At 49.9% G+C, this 19,463-nt stretch overlaps 1 pseudogene; it reads left to right on the forward strand.

Moving 5' to 3' along the window:
* Positions 1-17,151: 17,151 nt before the first annotated feature.
* LOC144175522 (uncharacterized) lies at positions 17,152-18,531 on the forward strand (annotated as a pseudogene).
* Positions 18,532-19,463: the final 932 nt, after the last annotated feature.

A 19,463-nucleotide genomic window follows, 5' to 3' on the forward strand; every position in this document is an offset into this window, starting at 1 on the left:
CAAAACACCGAAAGACAACCCACTCCTGACAATAGCATCGCCCCAGCCGGGGATAACACCTGGGGAATCGAGGTTAGCTAGCGTGGGTAAGGTGAGATAACAGGTCACAGGTCACAGGAACCTGAAAAGGTGCGGTATATCAACACCCCTCGATGGATAAGAAGACTCAGAGCTTCATGAGCGGCGCGTTTCGGCGATTCCCCCTTCTGCTGCCTGCCAACCGCGTCCAACTCCGTGCGTGAGGAGGTGGTCGACCTTTTGTTTGACAGTGAGAGCGACTGTTCGTTCGACGGTTTTGACGACGAATGAATACAGTGCTAATAAACGCGTGTTCGCTCTTTGGCTGCGATACTACATTTCTCATCTTTTTTTACTGCACACCGAAAGTTAGCCCACGTCTTATTTTCACTCGATTTGCTCTTGATCTTAGGTGGGCTATCTCTCGGGATTTTACGGTAAGAATTTTTCTGGTTATAAGCTTTAGAGGCTGTCGATTTCAACTAAAATCTATAAATCTAGTCAGAAACGGAGCTTGATTTCTTGCTACAAATGTTCTTTCCGTTTTAATGGGGGAAAATGATGATGAAGCCTCGACTCTTCAATTGTTCTTCACGTCTGCTATCGTCTTCAGGTTAGGATTCCTGCTTTTCGCAAAAAGAAGAAAAACACTTTTAGCAAAGGAGGGAATAGATTAAATTTGGGCAATGAACTGGGGAGGACGAACTGGAGGAAAACGTATGCCATCTTTATGTCGTAGCGTGGAGTGGGAGAGTGTGTACAAGGCAACCCATCGTGAGTGAGCAGTGGAAGATGACTACAAAACATTGACACACAAGATAGTAGGCGTAGAGAACAGCGGTAAGTCTTGCACGATGGAGTACGCATCAAACGTGATTCTAGGTCGAGTGTGTTGTCGTGGTCACTGACTCGACACGTTTCGGGATTTGACAGGCCCCCGGCAGTATATTTAAAGCCGGGTTTGCCGGTCGAAAACCGGCCAGGTGGCAACTCCACTCCATTTGCTTGGGGTGCTTGCACAGACCTTCGAACTGACATGGCTGGTTTTAGAAGATTCCATTTTCGCCTGCCCCATTGCAATTCAATCCCCACATTTTCCCCACCCACCTCCTTCAACGTGGCGGACTTGGCTAGCCTCGGACCAGCTCTCGGACCAGTTGGCGTTGGTGAACCTGGCCCGGGACATTCCCGACGCTTAATGTTGCGTTTGAATAAAGTTTTTTCCTCCTCCTCCTCCTTCCGTAAATTCCGTTTGACATTGCCCAGATCCGTCTATTTGCTGACAGTTTCGCTAGAGATGGGGGAGAAATTGCAGCTGATGGCTAAAGAATATTATAATAATTTAAAAAAAATGAGCGCGCTGCCAGTTTTACGCGAGCGGCCGGTCCCTTTATGCAAGCGTTGGACAGATGAACATGAGTTAGCCACTTACCTCAAGCTGACATCGCCTTCAAAAGACACCGAAATTCGCTTCGGATGCACTCTTCACGGGTTCGCCATGTATCACTACTTCCAAAACAACTCGATGGTATGTGAAGACGGCTAGGAGGGCTTGATCATAGTTTCTACGCAGTAGTAGCAAAACACGAGGGTCAAAAGTTAAGAACAACCATAAAATAAGAGTTGATCTTGACCAGGCACTAATCCTCAGATTGTGTAAGTGTACTTACCATCACTTAGAATTAATGTTGTCCAGCATGACAAAACTGCCACAGCCCAGGCGAACTTTTGCGCGCCATGAAGCTGCGGGCGCGTAAATTTGATTTGTGGCACCGTAGTTCGCCGACAGCCTCAGCTACATTTAACTGAAACCGAACGGGAGTATAAATGGCTTCGAGTGCGCCGGGCAATAATAATGAACAAATGAAGGCTTAGAGAGAGAGAGAGAGAGAGAGAGAGAGAGAGAGAGAGAGAGAGAGAGAGAGAGAGAGAGAGAGAGAGAGAGAGAGAGAGAGAGAGATTGCGAACGATACCGCTATCTTAAAAGCCGCGCTCTGCAGGCATTCTCAGATAATGAATGGCAGCCTACCAATTAATTGTCCCTGAAAAAGAAAGCGTATGACAGCTGCATCTTACCTGTACTCACCTACGGGGTACAAACTTGGAGGCTCACTAAGAGGGTTCAACTTATATTGAGGACGACTCGGCGAGCAATGGAACGGAAAATGATAGGTGTAACATTGAGGGACAAGAAAAGAGCGGAGCGGATCTGGGAACAAACGCGTGTCAAGGACGTATTAGTAGAAATTCAGAACAAATGGACGTGGGCAGTGCCTGCAATGCGAAGGCAAGATAACCGTTGGTCATTAACGGTAACAGAGTGGGTCCCTAGAGAAGGCAAGCGTGGCAGGTGGCGGCAGAAAGTTAGATGGGCAGATGACATCAAGAAGTTTGCGGGGATAAATTGGCCGCAGTTAGCTAGCACAGGACCGGGATAATTGGAGATTAATGGGAGAGGCCTTTGCCCTGCAGAGGGCGTAGAGATGATGATGATAATGATGATTAAAAAGCCGTGCTCTGCAGCCCAGATGCCCCACCTTGGACAAGTGAACTCCCAAGCAACTCAGTAGTAGCCGTGCCGTAGCCAATGACCTATATCATATAGCCGCAACACACCTGCATGCGCTCCGATCACTGCGCAGGAAGACTAGGAGCAATGGCTTCTGCGACTGACCGAAATCAAATCTCGGCCGCTGCGATCCTTGTATGCGCCGTGAGATTGTGCGTAAGGTGTCTGTGTATTTCAAGAGCAACTTAATTAAGGAATGGATCATCCAGCTAAACAATGTGGAGGATAAAAAAACTGTAGGATAAAATCGCTGGTTTACGCGGCCAGAACCAAAATGGCTGCTAACGATTTGTTGCGCATCCACTTAAAGACGGTCCTGGAGTTGCATTTTATATATTTGTATTCAGTCGAACTGCTATTTCGCCAATGACAAATACTGAGCTTCACAGCGTTTACCCCTATCTCAAGATTCCACCGTCGTGGTCATCTTTTACGTAAGTATCGTATCATCCAAACTGCGACGACCGGTGGAAATGTATCCTGTCCGGTTGTTGTTGTCCCTTTTTTTCACCGTTCGCTTTTGCAGTTAAAACACGTAACGTGAATAAATTCACGTCGCTTTTGCAGCTAAAACACGTAACGTGAACAAATTCACGAAAAGTAAGTATGCCATCGGTTTTGTGGCTGGAGAGACTGTCACAAACAGAAAGTGTGGCGGAAAAAACAAAGAGGAGAAAAGTGAAGGAATTTAGTACGCGTTTTTGACGAAATTGCTTGAAGTTATAAATGTTTTTAGATAATCAGTGAGTTACACTCAGGAAGATGATTGTTGTGGGTATAGGAAGAGGGAAGGAAGAGGAAGAGGGATAGGAAGAGGGAAGGAGGAAGAGGAAGAGGGAAGGAGACTCGTTGTGCGGGGCAGAGTGAGTGTGCGAACAGTGCAATCAGGTGAGGGCTTAGAAGCGCACTTCATCTTGCCCCATCATTTAACCTGCTGCCCCTGGTAGTCCTGAACCCGCCTTGCCTCCAGTGAAGGCTTCTCTCTCGCTCCCCCTCTTCCTCAGTTTTATACGTGTATCCGTTTAGGATTGATTGATTGATTGATTGATTGATTGATTGATTGGCTGTTTATTGGAGGAGGTCATAAGACCCTGAAGGGGATGGGGGAGGGTGGGAAAAGGAAAAAAAAAAGATAATAAAAGTAATCGATAACACATTTGCACTTTTTTTTGTCCCACTAGAAAGTCAGTTCGGACTTGTCACAGAATCACTGGCCCGTACAGGGCTGAGTCAATCACGAATCAAACTGCTTTATAGAGACCATTCTGGAGAGAGAACTCTACAATTGCCTCTAATAAAGAGGGATTAGCACGCATTTGGCTAATATGGTCCTGTTCATCAGGACCATATTAGCCAAATGCGTTTAGGAAAAAAAAATAGGAAAAAAAAATAGCAGTGGCTTAGCTCGGCTACGCCAGGATATACGTAGCCCGAGTTAAGGTTCAGCTGGTTATTCTTTGCTTCCCTCGTTGTCTAGGATCAGCTTGCTTATCATGCTTACTGCTGCTTCAATGACACACACACGGTATACGCATCATGTGACACATGTATATTTGCCAAGCGGCTCCGGCGCAGCGTCACCAATCGGCCCAGAGCTACGCTGGTCCCACAGGCGCACGCCGGTGTTGCTGCGACGCACGAGCCATCGGTTGCACACCCGGCCACCCCTCGCATGATCATCAAGTGGACCTGGCCGCCACGTGCGACGCTTGGCCAGCCACGCGAAACTGCTCAGTCTCGTCCAGTGTAGCTCACGCTACAAAAATATTTGGCGGCAGCTTTTCTTCCCTGGGCAAAAAAAGGTTTTTCATTGGTTTGTAAAAAACAAGAAACCACCAAGGCACTTAAAATGGGCTATAAATTCATACTTTCTCAATGTTTTCGTGGAAAAGATCATGGATGCAGTGGTTTGTAAATGAATTTTTTTCAATGGCGGTCATTTATTTTTGCAACAGCACTCATGCTATGCAACATCTCTCTCAGTCGCCCAAGTAACTCAGTGTGTCTGTGTGTATCTCCGTCGTGGTAGCACACATCGGAATGCCGAGCCAATAATTGATACGAAGCAACGTAAGGTCGCCATTGCCTTTATTCAAAGTAAAACACAGGAAGCGCTGCGCCTAAGTTATAAAAGTACCATGATTGTGCGCTAGTCCCGCCATTGACTAAAGTTTTTCGTAATAAAACCTCGTGTCAGGTATGGCCTTCCTTGTGCGTCTAGACCTTGGCCGAACAGACCGCGAAAGGCCAGCGCACTTTCCCAAGCATTCATGTATGATGCGAAGCTACGCGTAAGGACTTAACGCCGAAATGTGGAAGGCGGTGCCCGTCCCAAAATGTGCCATTGCACTGCGTCCGCACGCGGTCAAACACCTGCCCTTACCTCCTACACACAGCCGCCTTCTTCGACGCCCTGATGCACTGCAAGGCGACCATCGATGAGATATGAGTGCGCTCGAAAATGCCGCCGGCCCTCCTTATGACTCTCTCCGCCTCGCCGCTTTCATAAAGTCCTCCCGATCTCCATTTATTTATTTATTTATTTATTTATTTATTTATTTATTTATTTATTCATTTATTTATTTATTTATTTATTTATTTAGCCAGTTGTGTATAAAGCTTCAGAAATACACTCAAGACTCTACGCCGCGGAAATCTGCCGTCAGCTACGAGGACGATCCCATAATTGCTGAACTACAACGAAGACGTCAAAAAGCCGAGATACAATTCGCTGAGGAGATAGCAGCTCTTCAGAAACAAATTTTATTACTCAAACGCAACCATGAACAGCGAATTAATGACATTAAGAAACACGTTATCGCACACAGACAGAATATCTCCATCAAGCAAGCATCAAGCAAGCCTCAAGCAAACAACACTCTCGAAAAGAAACGAACCACCTCACCTGACAGTTCTCGTCGCCAGGCTGATACCTCGCCGGACGAGCCACAGTTTAGGGTTAATTTACAAGCCTTCAGTCATCACAAAATTCTGCCCATGTTAGAAGAACACACCAAAGAGACAGCAACATTCCGAGTCGAACGCCACCAGGACACACAATCATTTCAGCAATGCATGCAACAAATAGCGCAACAGCTAACTGAGACTCAGAAGACTCTACAACGCATTGCCATGCAGTTAGACGTGACTACAGGTCAAAACCCTGCAACCACAGCTCATGGCTTCGTCTAATATTCCCACCCTGACGTTCTTCAATGGAACTGCCGTTCTCTCAAGTACAGTGCCACAGAGCTTGGGGAACTTTTCCGGACAATAGGACAGCTCCTCGCACTCCTGCTTCAGGAAACGAGAGGTACGACCCCAGAAATAACAGGCTATCAGGGCTACTTTCTGCCGTCCATACATCAGAAACAACGCGATGGACAATTCAAAACAGAAGCACAAGCCGCCATATTCATCAGGAAGGACATACATGACACCCAAGTTGATACCTCTTCTTATTGTACTGAAATACAGGAAACAGTTGCTGTCCGCTGAACTATTAACAAGACGAGATATCTCTTAGCATCTCATTACGCCCGCCCTATATATCGAGCTACTCCTGGCATTGATTATTCTTGGCTACCTAATTTACGCCAGCAATATCCGCAGGACAAACTCCTCTTCGTTGGAGATTTCAACGCTAAACACCTGGCTTGGCACCACAATACAATGGACCTTCGCGGGCAAGCAATTGTCGATAACGCTACAAGAGCAGGGCTGGAACTTCAGAACGACCTCGATTACCCCACCCGTCACGGGCTTCACGCAAATCAGACGGACACTACCCTCGATCTCACGTGGGCCTCAAACCGTGTAGTTCGCGAATGGCGCTGCTGTACAGACCCCATGGGTTCCGATCACTACCCTATATGGATAACATTGGCAGACTCAACTTCTCGTTGCAAATTGCGTCGCACAGTGGTGGACTGGGAACGCTTTCGCTCCCTCATTGCGGAATACGAGCACACTTTACCGTTAGCCACTAAAATAGCTCGTTCTGCCAAGCATGCCTCCAGACATTTCGACGTCCGGGACGACACTCCGACACCTGACAAACACTTGATCAGCCTTTGGTCGACCCGCGAGACCCTCCACCTTCAATATCTCATCAATGGAAAAAAAATTAAGGACTTACTCAAAGTTCGGAACAAAATAGCACAAAGCACCTCAGAAGAACTCGCTGGCTTGACCACTGCGCAAGCTTAAATGAACGACCGGTTCCTATAAGCTGTGGCACACTTATAAAGATCTCTTTGGTACGACAAAATCACTAAACACCACACAAAACATCCTGCTTGCTCAGTCTATAGACGAAGACGAACTGGAACGAGTTGCGGCCCAGACATTCCTCCCTCAAGATAACGTATACGACTCGACTATCTACGCCCCAATCTATACGGTGATCACCTGAAGCCTGAGGACACATTCTTCACCATTCAAGAACTGCACATAGCGCTTGAGGCTGTTAATGTCAAGAGCGCTCCCGGGAAGGACAAAATTACTTGGCAAATGCTCCGTAACCTTGATGAGAAATCTAAAGAACAGTTGTTAGCGGAAGTTAACACAATATGGGAATCTGGGATACTCCCTGTTGAATGGAAGCACTCCCTTGTGCACCCAATAGCAAAACCTAAAAAAAACCCTACTTCCATTTCCAATCTTCGTCCCATTTCACTCACATCCACTCTTTGCAAGCTGATGGAGCGCATGATCCTTACTCGTCTCACCTACCTACTCGAGACAGCGAACGACGCCATTTACGACCCTGCACAAACCAGGTTCCGGCCCGGTATTACCACTCATGACAGCCTGCTCTTATTACGACCAATGATAGAGAAAAAAATGGAGAAAGAATGTTAAGACAGCTCCAGGAGTCCTTGTTACTATTGACCTCAAGAAAGCGTTCGACACAGTTTCCCACGCCTTTATCATTTCGATTATGGGAGAACTTAACATCGGTCACAGACTCACCAATTTTGTCAAGAACTTTCTATGTAACCGAACGTTTGAAATCCATACGGGTAAAGAGCACCCCCACATCTTCCACAACCACCGAGGTGTACCGCAGGGCGCTATTTCATCTCCGACTCTATTCAATCTTGTCATGTCGAAATTTGCCAGGCAAACTCCGACAAACACCGCACATTCAAAGCACTACATATGCCGACGATATTACGATTTGGATCAACCCCCGTAAGACAGACCTAACCCAACAGCAAGTGCAGGTATATATCCAAACTGCACTCGATACTCCCGCCAGCGCCCTCCAACACACTGGGATGCAGCCTTCGCCTGACAAAAGCACTATGTGGTGTTTGGCGGCACACAACAACAGCAGAACGCCTACACTTTTCAGTTTGTACGATCGCTCCTTAAGCCGTCTCCCGAGAAGTGGGTTAAAGTTCGTGGCATCCCTGTCCCTGAGGATGGCGGCTGCAGTGTGTGGCTTGACCAAATAAAGAAAACATGTCATCAACAGCTTCACATAATCAAACGCATAAGCAACTGGTTAGGAGGGGCTACAACGGAGACACTCAAACTGTTGACCCAGGCTGTCCTCACGAGCAAAGTGACATATGGGGCAGTATGCTTCGACTTCACTAAGGCTCAGTTGCAGCAGCTGGACGTGCTACATCGTGAGAGCCTTCGAGTCATCACTGGCCTTCCCACATACCACATTCTCGACAGTAAGGCGCCAGAACACCCCCCAAGTGTTACAATAGTATGGACTCCCGGACACGACTCTCTTCGTGGTAATCAGCGAGCTAACGCTGTCGTCTGAGCCCATGCCTCCCGGGCGCCACTGGATGATTATTACCCGGAGACGATAATGCTCCAATACAACGCAATTCTACACTCTTAAAAAAAAGTCGGAGCATTCACTAATGGAATACTAACAAGTTACTTGTGCCAGTATACACTAGGTACTTAGTAACTGGAGGTAGTAAATGTAGCACTCGTCAAAATTACTAACCGAAGCAGGCAGTAAGCGCCACTACCCCCACTAGTAAAGTCCCAGCGATAGCACTTTTCTGAGCTACATGCGTTTACTAACTGGTCATGCACAACCTAGTCATAAGCACGGCCTTAATCTAGTGCTACCACTTCCTACACTCAATTAATTTACTAACCATGCAGTTGTTAGTGCCAGAGCCTACGTACAAAACCGCGGGGTAGTAAGGGTCGTAAGGAGTTAGTAAATACGGCCGTTACTACCTTTTTACGACCTTTTTTATTAAGAGTGTACAGCACCAGCGACCCTCCCGACAAGCCTTTCCTCTTCCGCACAAATCCTTAACGAGAGAAGAAGTGATATTCTGGCGTCAACTACAAACCAACAACTTCCCGCACTATAGGAAGGCTCCACGTCATGTATACCCAACAATTCACCCTTCAAACAAATGCCCTTCTTGCACAACTCAGTATGCCTCCCTTTACCACGTTACGTGGGCCTGCCCCGACATTCCAAACATTCTCCGAATACCCAACCCAACTCTTGAGCAGTGGAAAGCTGCGTTGCTTAGCTCGGGCCAGGAAGATCAACGACAGCTGGTACGACGGGCCACGAGTGCAGCCAGGGGTATACAGGGGCCCTGGAATAGGGGCACCTCTCCTCCTCAAGAAAACGGCTCCCTTTCCTAACCATTTTAAAATAAAGTTCTAGACGGGATAGTATGGATGAATGCGAGATATTGTCGAATGCCCCTTTCAAATCTAAGGCAAGAACAGCTCGCGGGGAGTGGCGGGTTGCTGGAGCAAGGACCTCCTCTTTAATTCGAAGGAGAATATCCTGGGTACTCAGATGCTCCCTTAACCTGGTGTTGGGAATGAGGCCTTTGTTTTCAAGGAAGGTTTGAAGGCAATCGTTTTTACCCACACAGGAGGTTAGAGAATTAGGCCGCAGGTTATCAAGCTGAGGAGACCGGATTAGGCTTGGGTATGAACCGGATATCAGATGTCTTCCACTGGGGAGGGAGTTGGCCTGAGCCCCAGTATAAAATGATGTGGTGGAGCAGATGATCGAGAGAGTCGCCATCCAGATTGGCAAGAAGCCGGTAAGTGGCTTGGTCTGGACCGGGAGCGCTATTTTTGTTGCACTCGGAAAGAGCTGCTTCTAGTTCGTAGAGTTGGAAGTCCTTATCCAGGTCATCGTTTGTAGACCCCGTGTAGTGGAGAGTGGTGAAGTGGCGGGAGGTGTTGAGAGCCAACTCTCTTTGGAAAGGTGTTTGACGTATTCAGTGGCTTCTCTATTTAAGCGCTGCAATTCTGAGGCGGAGTTTGCGGTTATATCTTCGCCGTTTCCATCGTTTTGTTAAGCGTCGACGAGCCTTCCAGATATATAGAAGTTTAGCATCAACGCTAGGGGTCTGTAAAGAAGTGGCTGCGGTTTTGTGTTCATTTTGAGTGCAAGTAATGTCATCAATCCAGTCGGGCAAATTTTGGTCGGGGTCTATGGGGCGCGACGAATTGGCTTTGCGAAAAGCATCCCAGGTGGTGAGGCGGATGAATGCATTTATCCAAGATAACATCCCCAGCACTATGCTATTAACAAGATGTGATATCAGTTATAAGACCCTATATCATTCATAGCTCATCATGATTGTGTGCGTCCGTGTGTTTCAATCTATAGACGGACGGATAAAATATTTGTATCTGTGGTCTGGTTTCCGTGATTTATTCCATGCAGGCTTTCATGGATATAAAAAAAATTCAAATTTTGCGCTAAGTGCGAGCCGGCGGGTATACCCATGCATCGCAGGAACCTGCCCACCGTATCCCCACGTCCTTTCCACTGCCCCCAATTCTGTATAACAGGCACTCCGCATTGCCGCCCGATGCACAAAGTGACCAAGCCCCGAGTCCCACATTTGACTCGAACATTGGAACCGCAAGCCATCCGGTCGATCTTCGGCAAAAGTGTACTTGCCGGTCCCTACAGGAAGTATGAGAGGTAGGAAGCGGAGTTAGTGAGGAATTCGATTGAATCAGGAAGGAGGGTCGAGCAGCGCCCGGAGGGGATAAATTGGAGAAGTCTAGAGCCGCGGACGGGAACGAGAAGTTTCCGAAGCGTACAGAGCGTTCTCTGACAGAGCGTTCCGTGGCAGAGCTCTCGCAAAGAAGTATACGTCTTCAGCGCCTAATGAAATTGGAATCGGCGGTTTCCGGCAGCAGGAGTAGGGCGGCTTAGGGAAAGACATGGGCGGGCCCCACTGTTTTCGTTGTCTTTTTTCTTCTTTTTTGAAACTTAGCTTAGGAGACGCATGTGGGCGATATTCCACGCCTGGCTCTTCTAATTAATGAAAGAGTTAAGTGCGTCAATGTTTTATATGACCGTATCAGGCGCGGAACGGGGTGCATCAGGGCTGTAGCCAGAAATTTTTTTCGGGGGGGGGGGTATGGATTTTGAGAACGGGGTAGTTTTGCTGAAAGCAACAGTAAGTATTGCTTACGGGCTGCCTGGAAAAGGTTTCAGGAGGGGTTCGAACCCTCAAACCCCCCCTCTGGGTACGGCCCTGGGGTGTATGTAGCATATTACCAGCGAGACAGCCAAGTGGTGGCCGTTAACGGTTGACGTAACGACAGAGGGACGCGGTAGTGAGGCACATTCGTTGAGTGGTGGATGCTAACGGCAATTAATGAATTAATTAATTGATTAATTAATTACTATATAATAGCAATAAATACATGCCTCACAGACGAAAGGGTCGAAAATTGGGTGGAGGAATTATTAGAGGAAGAGTAAATGTTTATTGAAAAGGGGAAGAGGTCGGCCTGAGGAACTGATCTTGGGCCCGCTACTTCCCACTGGGGCGAGGGTACGGGAGACACAAAGAGAAAAGAATGAATGTTGAAGCCTGTATGAGAAATGACAGTGAAATCGACGAATGAACCAGTGTGTGCATACAGTAAGTACCAATACAAGTCTCACATGAAAAGGGGCGCCTGATCAGATCCGCCCTACTCCTGCCGCCGGAAACCGCTGAGACCAATTTCATTAGGCGCTGAAGACGTCCTTTTTTTGTTAGAGCTCTGTCACGTTTCGGACACTTCTCGTTCCCGCCCCCGCATCTGCCTCTCTCCACTTCATCCCCTCCGTGGTGAAAAGAGGAGTGGATCGCTTATTCGCGATCGCTCCCATATTATACACCCCACAAATTATACCCCCCAGATTATACCCCAATTATACCCTGTTATATATTATACCCCACAAAAATCGGAGTTGCTTCTACTGGACGGCCACAAACGCCTCAACAAGGTTCGCAGCTCTAAGAGACCACCCATCCAAGTAGGCGGTCATCTGATCCCTGAAGTTGCCAACCTTCGCATCCTCGGGCTGCACCTTCAAAAATCAGGAACTAATACCATCACTATTCGAAAACTCAAGTCCACATGCCGACAAGTAATTCAGTTAATCAAAAGAATCCGAAGTAGAAACCGTGGCATGACAGAGGCGGACATAACGAGAATTGTCCAGGCCTTCATAATTACCTATAATCATTTACAGTACACCATACCTCTGTCTTTCGGCTCGTGAAACTGATGAGATAAACATCATTAAACAGAAATGCCATAAACAGGCGCTGGGCCTACCACAATGGACCAATACAGACAGACTTGAAGAACTCGGTCTGCATAACACGATCGATGAACTAATCTCAGCCCATCTGACGTGCCAATGCAGAAGGCTCGAAAAAACGAAGGCGGGGGCACACGTACTCCGACGGCCGGGCCTCTGGAGAGCCGATTAAACCACTCCTTACCGACAAATTGGCTTTCTAGAATACACGTCGATCCCATCCCCAGAAATATGCATCCGATGCAACATCGTGACCGCAGGTGGAGAAGAGCGGCTACCATCGAAGCTCACCTATCGTGCATCCCGCCACAAGCGGTTCTTACACGGATGCTTCAGCCCTGCCCATCAGGGGCGCCAGCTACAATCACAAGCCTCTGGTTGCAGTCGTGATCGATGGGAATGGAGACACCGTCTCCGCTATGACAAGTCTGCCACCGGTCTCAGTGCTAGAAGCCGAAGAAGTGGCAATCGCCTTGGCCATTGCCCAGGCACCACAATGTCTTCCAGCATCTACGTAGTCTCTGACTCAGCAGAGGCATGCAGGAACTTCATCTCCGGGGTCGCCTCAAAGAAAGCCCAGGAGATTCTGCTCGCCCCGTCATCAAGGCACCGCCACACAAGTACAACATTCCACCTGCTTTGGACCCCGGCACACTCAGGCAACAGGGGGCAATGAGTGAGCTCACGCGGCGGCCAGCGCTCCAACCCACCTCGCCCACAACCATGCATCGAGCCCCTCAAATTCGCCCTCCTCCGCCCGGTTCCGGAAACACCAATTTCAATCAAGACGAGGCCGTGGATTCCATACTCGATAGCCTGATGTCTTTCGTCGAAATCATTGACCATTTTCGGTCCAGGCGGCGACGACTGCCACATCCCCATCCCAACCTCACCAAGCCACAGCAGACAATGCTAAGGCGACTACAGACAAACACTGTCATGTGTCCAGTCAGACTCCACCAGCTTTACCTAACGAAGTTCACCAACCCTCAGTGCAAGTTCTGTGGAGGTGACGGAACCGTGGAGCACATGGTGTGGCTTTACAGCCACACCCCGGGCATCCCGCCCGCCCCTCTTCTGGTTCCTCGCATCGGCACTCCTCCTCCCCTGCTTTCGGGACAGGCACCCCTACAAGCCATCACTAACAGCAGCATCCCCGTTCCGTCCCGTCATGCTCCTAGGCCTTGGAAGCTTATCCTGGACAGCCCCTCCCTCGAGGACGATCGAGCTCCTACTGGTCGGCAGAGCAGAGGCCGCGTTCATGGCACTCGGATTCCCCTGAGCCGGAGTCCGGGCCTCCTTCCCCCAACCCCCGCCCCTTCCCCTTCTAAAGGCCAATAAATTGCGTTCCACCACCAACTTCCGTGGTTCTTCTAGACCCTCATAGCCCCTTCCTGGTTCAATCTACTAGCGCAGTCCACTTTTCAGCCCATGATTACCATCCATATGAAAAAAAAAATGACATTATTCTGCAGTCTGTTATTTTTTTCGCGACCTAGGACCGATAATCCAAAGAAAAGCCATTAAGGAATATAAGCAGGGCTTTAGCTAGGCTTTGTTTCCTGTTGTCATCCCACATGCCCGAAATTTTTTGTTCAGATAGAGGGCGACTGTCCAAGCGTAGTAATGTGCATCAAGGTTATTTCGCTCACTAGAGTACCTTGGGCAAACGATAAACGAATGTTCGATAGTTTAAGGACAACCACACAGAAGGCAGTCCGGGCTGACCTCACGTCTGGTTATGTGGAGATACTTTCGGGTCAATGCTACTTCAAGTCGCAGCCTGTGCAGCAAGGTCTCTTGACTTCTGGGAAGTCGAAGAGAATGAGTGAGACAGAACTTTTGCTTTGGATCGATCCTGTGAAGGCGTTCGTGTCGATTCTGCGGGTCATATGAATGCAAGGTAGCAGCTTGTTTACATGCTCGGTAGGGTATTGCGTTGGTATCTTGTCTTGCGATGGGGACAGCCAAGAGAGTTCCATCGTGGTGTACACCCACCCAATTTTTTACCAATATCACGGGAGCGTCGACCGTTCGGTCGATCAGAGCCGCGTGATGGAGTGATACGGCAAAATCGGCGAGACTAGCCGCCTGCGCACTAAGCAAAGGCCGCTGCTGCCATCGTCTGCTAAGCTGTTCCAAGAGCAGATGGCCGCCCCCGATTTTTGTTATTTGCTTATATAGCACTGCCTGCCATACTCGAAATTTTTCTTTAAGACCAGGCACGTGGCGCCAACTGAAAAGAGTAATCAGGGTTGCCGAATGAACCTTGCACTGAACGAACCTTGCGTTTCGGCAACGCTGATTACTCTGTTTTCAGTTGGCGCCACGTGCAAGGTCTTGAAGAAAAATTTCGAGTATAGCAGGCAGTGCGATAAGCAAATAACAAAAATCGGGGGCGGCAGTAGCTGCTCTTGGAACAGACGGCGGCAGCAGCGGCCTTTGATTAGCGCGCATGCGGCTACTCTCGCCGAGTTTGCCGTATCACCTGGTATCACTCCATCACGCGGCGCTGATCGACAGAACGGTCGAAGCTCCCGTGATATTGGTAAAAAAATTGGGCGGGTGTACCTTCTGTGGTTCTGCATCCGCCAACTCATTGGTATTTCTCTGGTTTTGTGTGTACATAGACTTGGCACTCCTGCACAAGGCTAAAGAGGCTGCTATTGCTGTTAATGGTAACCTTGTTATGGCTGTTAACACACTGGTGGGAAGAATGTCCGATAAGATTGTAAATTCTGGGTTGAAGTTCCCTCTGTTTTCTTATTTTGCGTTGGTGGTAGGACTGTCTGGGTGGGTGGCAAGTTTATTTTTATCTCGGTCTCCGATGTTGCTTCTCATCCGACTAATACTTCTGCTGCACAGAAACTTTCAATTGAGTTTCCTTTCAATCGACTCCTTTCCTTTTTCCCCGGAGTGTTGTACGCGATGAGAAGCCCGATGCCTTGAGCCGAAGGAATTCACTGCCGCCATCCGTGCGCGCTGTTTCCAGAACCAGATGAGTTGGTGTTGCTGAAAGGTCGATGAAACATGGTTCTACAAATGTGAATTTATCGAGAATGTGTGTAAACTTTTAGTCTTCCCACAAACGCTGTTCGTGTGTAATGTGGAACACCATACCCGAATCTTTGCATTGCCCCCGTCCCCTGAGTGAGAAAAAACGAGAGGGGGAGGCGTGTACAAAACAGGACAGCACGCGCTAAAATGGCACGCGCCCAAGTCATGGTGAAGACCAAATAGTCTGCGCCAAATAATCAGCGTCAGGCCAGCACAGCACCGAAACGGCCTAACGCTCATTGCAGAGCTGGAACCACACACAATGAAGCAGCGGTGGCATAATATTGCCACGAAAAGAAGACGATGGAGATGTGTGCGTGGGATTGCTGGGTGCTGTGATGGCCGACATCATGTAAATATATCGCTTCGCATTCAACCATATGTCCTTGTCATTCGTCCTGCCACCACGTAATAGTGTACACCCTCAGTCATGGGCGTCGGCAGGGGGTTGCAACAGGCACTTCCCCTAACCCCCGCTCTCATAGGCCCCGCTGCTCCATCGAGCTCGCTTCTTTTTCTGCTGAAATTGGTAATCAGGCACTTTCCAGAATGCTCATAGCGACTCCAACACACACACAAAAAAAGTGGTCCAGATTGCACTAGTGGTGCCAGGCTGGAGAAACAGCAGAGCTGGGGGTCGACCTGTAGCTTCTCCCCACACTGACAGCGGGTCCCAGGAGTGAGGGAGCAGTCGGACCCCAGCAGTGCAAAGCCGTTTTGGACGGCACATGTAAAGCAGAGGCCATTAAAGTACGTACAGTGATTTATTTAGTAGCAATCATCGTCATCCATTTCGTCGTCGTCTTCCGACGGCACAGCCGCATAGGGCTGTGCCTCTTGTAGCACGTCCTCGCCCCGGTAGACCTCCACTTCTTCGTCAGTTGGTCCGGTGGCCGTCTCCGTGTGTTGGTTGGTTGTAGCCATAACAAGAATGAACTGTGAGGGGATGGCTTGACAGATTCGTCGCGTCATCGTCTTCGGCGCGGCGGACCCGTGGCGCACCGACGACGAAGGCGGGAGCTCCTCATTTGGCGGAAGCTCACGAAAACTTACACCGTGTTCACGCGCAAGCCTGGACGACGCCGGGGGGTCGCCGCGAGGCACGCGCTCACGTGCGCTCGTTTTTTTTTTAAACAGCGGAAATGTTGCTACTGGCTGTAAGTTCGCCGTTGCAGGAAAAAAATTCTAAGAAAATGCCAAGCGCTCGTGAGCGCGTGCCTCGCCGCGACAGGCGAGCGTCCCCGACACGCGCAGTGGCTTTAGCAAAAAAAAAAAAAAAGACTGGCAAAAACCCCGTGGAGCGAGAAAATGCCGAGCGCTCAGAAGCGCGTTCCTCGCGGCGACCGCGGAGTCCCCGGCTCGCGCAGCTATACAGGGAAAAAAAAACAGCGTTAACGCTAAAGGTGAAAAGACACCATGCTTGGGAGAGATCACCGCGGGCACTGCATTCTCTAGAAGCCATTATGGATAATTTTGGACATGGCTACGAGTGTGCCAATCCTTCCCGGGAAGACCTGCAGATGATGATAATAACGCCATTTTGCCCGAAACTGGGTGAAAGAAGGAAGGGGAAGTGGGAGCCTTCCTGAATCCCTCCCCCTCAGATGGCGGCGGATCCCGCCACCACTGCCTCGAGTCGATGACGCAAAGCTGCTGGAAGTCTGCAATGCTGAGGATGAATTTGCATCCACCACTCGCAGCGAAGATGGCGACCTCTTCGATTCACATGACGACGATTACTAGCCCCGCAACTGGGCCCCCTGCTTCTGTGGCTGAGTCGCTTCCTCACTGGCCGCTCCTCCGGTGTACTCTTCCATGAAAGTGCATATCTTGATTTTTCAGTGCTTTCACGGGTCCGGAGCTCTGTGCTGGGACCCACACTCTTCCTTATCTACGTCAATGACATGCCCGTTCATGCTGATATATCTTGCTGGTGCAGTACGCTGACGACACCACGATCCTGATGCCAGTCTCATCTCCAGCATCATCTGCCAACCTACAGCAACACCTCCAGGCGGTACACAACTGGGCCCGCACGAACTTGCTCCACATCAGCAGCGAGAAGAGCGCTGCTATGCGCATCAGCCATAACAATTCTGCTGCATGCCCAGAATACTTCCTCGGGGACGTCCCCTTGAAGGCCGCCCTGACCCTTCCCATCCTGGGTGTAACGTTCAGTCCCTCTCTGGACTTTTCTGCTCATATCAGCAGCAGTGTCCAATGCCCGCCGCATTCTGGGATTTGTGTCCCGCATCTCCCGTCCTTGCGGCCCTGAGGTTTTTTAGGGCCCTGTACACAGCCCTTGTGCTGCCGCGGCTCGAGTATTGCGCCTCCGTGTGGTGCCCACACCAAAGCCACCTCATCGACAAACTTGAGGGCATTCAGCGCCGCGGAACGCGTACCGTCTTTGCTCGCACCCTCGGTCACCGCAAACCTCTGCCTGGCTATGAGGTGTTGCTTCGTCACCTACAAGTGAAGTGCGCGTTAACCCTGGCGATGGCGCGCCACATATGTCCCGAGATGTTCGCAAGCCCGGTGTGCAGTGTATGTGAACAAGAACTGGCGACACTAGAACACATAGTGAGGTGTGACAGTGCAGCGATACCGGGCGGCGGTTCGTGCGACGGTGCCGACGGTGATGTGTGTGGCAGGGCTGGGGAATCTCATGGCGGAGAAACTGGTGCCGACGACAGCACCGCCCGCCAAGAACTGCCAGCGCAGATGGAGCGCTGGATCCGCTCGGTGGACTGCCAATCTCAGAAATGGGCGATCCAGCGGCTCGAGGGGGCCCTGGCCAGGCAGAGGAGAACGGGAACTCGTGACCCGCAAGCGCGGGGCGCGGGAACCCAAGTATCCTCTGTCGGGTCAGGTTCAACCCTCGAGTTCTAGGCCCAGTGTTTCTAGGACTGCATAGACTAGAACATTAGAAGGGTAGACCGCGCCCTGCGAGGCCGGCACCTACCCCACGCAGGATCCTGTGAATAAAGTCTTTTCTCTCTCTCTCGCCTGAAAACCCTCACATGGCACACCCTGCAACAACGACGTGACGTATCTCGAGTCCGCCTTCTCTGCAGGGTGCTTGATGGCTCCCTCGGTGACACTAGCTGCCCTCTCATCCTCTGTCCGGCTGAGCAAGCGGACATGGACAGCCAGGACTGTTACGTGCCCGTACCATCCGTCACCGACACTCGGTGCTCATATCCGCGGCATTGGGAGTTTTCTGTCTGCACCCCTGACCCTCGGGACTCCACTTCCTAAAGGCAGGTCTGAGTCCACACTCCTTGCGCGTGCCATCTCGCGCCATTAGTGCTGCCCATGGACACCACAACCCGGTTATCCCCCCCGTGCCATTGTTGTTTCGCGCGGGGGCGCGCGTGTGTAACATTTGCTTTGGCATCACCCGCCCTGGGTGGCAGGCTAGCAGACGCACTAGCGTACGGGCCTCAGCCTTTCTGTCTAGCCTTGCGTGCCACCCAGGGCCAAGTTTTCCGCAAATAAAGATTATTATTATTATTAAAATAAACAGATACTTAAACTTAACTATGTGTCCGGCAATGCTACAACAGCTCCGTCATTTTGCGCGGGAGCGCAAGCTTCCCTGAACTTTTTTTTTTTTTTTTTTTCAAAAGCCACAAGGTCGTGCCTGGCGTCTTGCGTCGGGGACGCCGGGAGGCACGCGCTCACGTGCGCTCGCGGATTTCTGTGTACGCCGGACGGATATGTGTGGGCCTAAACACCTCTGCTATTAACAAAACTAAAATAGTCATGCTTCAAGGCATTGAATTTAAAGTTTTTTTTAAATGAAGGCAAGGTTACAATGCCGTAGACACACCAATGTCCTAGGTACTGTTGGAGAGCGACTCACGGTAGATATGCGCGCAGGCAGCGGCTTGAGCATGCAGCCGCCTCTTCCCCCTCCAGAGTCCAGACACGCATGTGCCGGGGTAAGGGTTAGGAATGGATTGCAGGACGCGCACAGCTCAGAGTGTGACGATGCGGCCGGCGGTGTAATCCCGACAGGCAGCTTGAGAGCCGATGACAATGATGGTAGAATCTCAGTAATGGCTGACTGAGAGGCCTACGGCGATTTCTTCTGCAATTGTGGAATCTTTGGCGATGACGGTTGCGGAGCTGTCACAATTCGCTTCGCAAAGGCCGGTTTGGAGTGGTATTTGGCGGTGTGAACGTAGCGAATCTCTTCGTGGTTGCCTCGAAGCGTCTTGCAAAGTGCTCTGATGC

Source organism: Haemaphysalis longicornis, unplaced genomic scaffold (genome assembly GCF_048455015.1).
Source record: "Haemaphysalis longicornis isolate Haplotype H1 unplaced genomic scaffold, Haemaphysalis longicornis Haplotype H1 scaffold_3, whole genome shotgun sequence".
NCBI lineage: Eukaryota > Metazoa > Arthropoda > Arachnida > Ixodida > Ixodidae > Haemaphysalis > Haemaphysalis longicornis.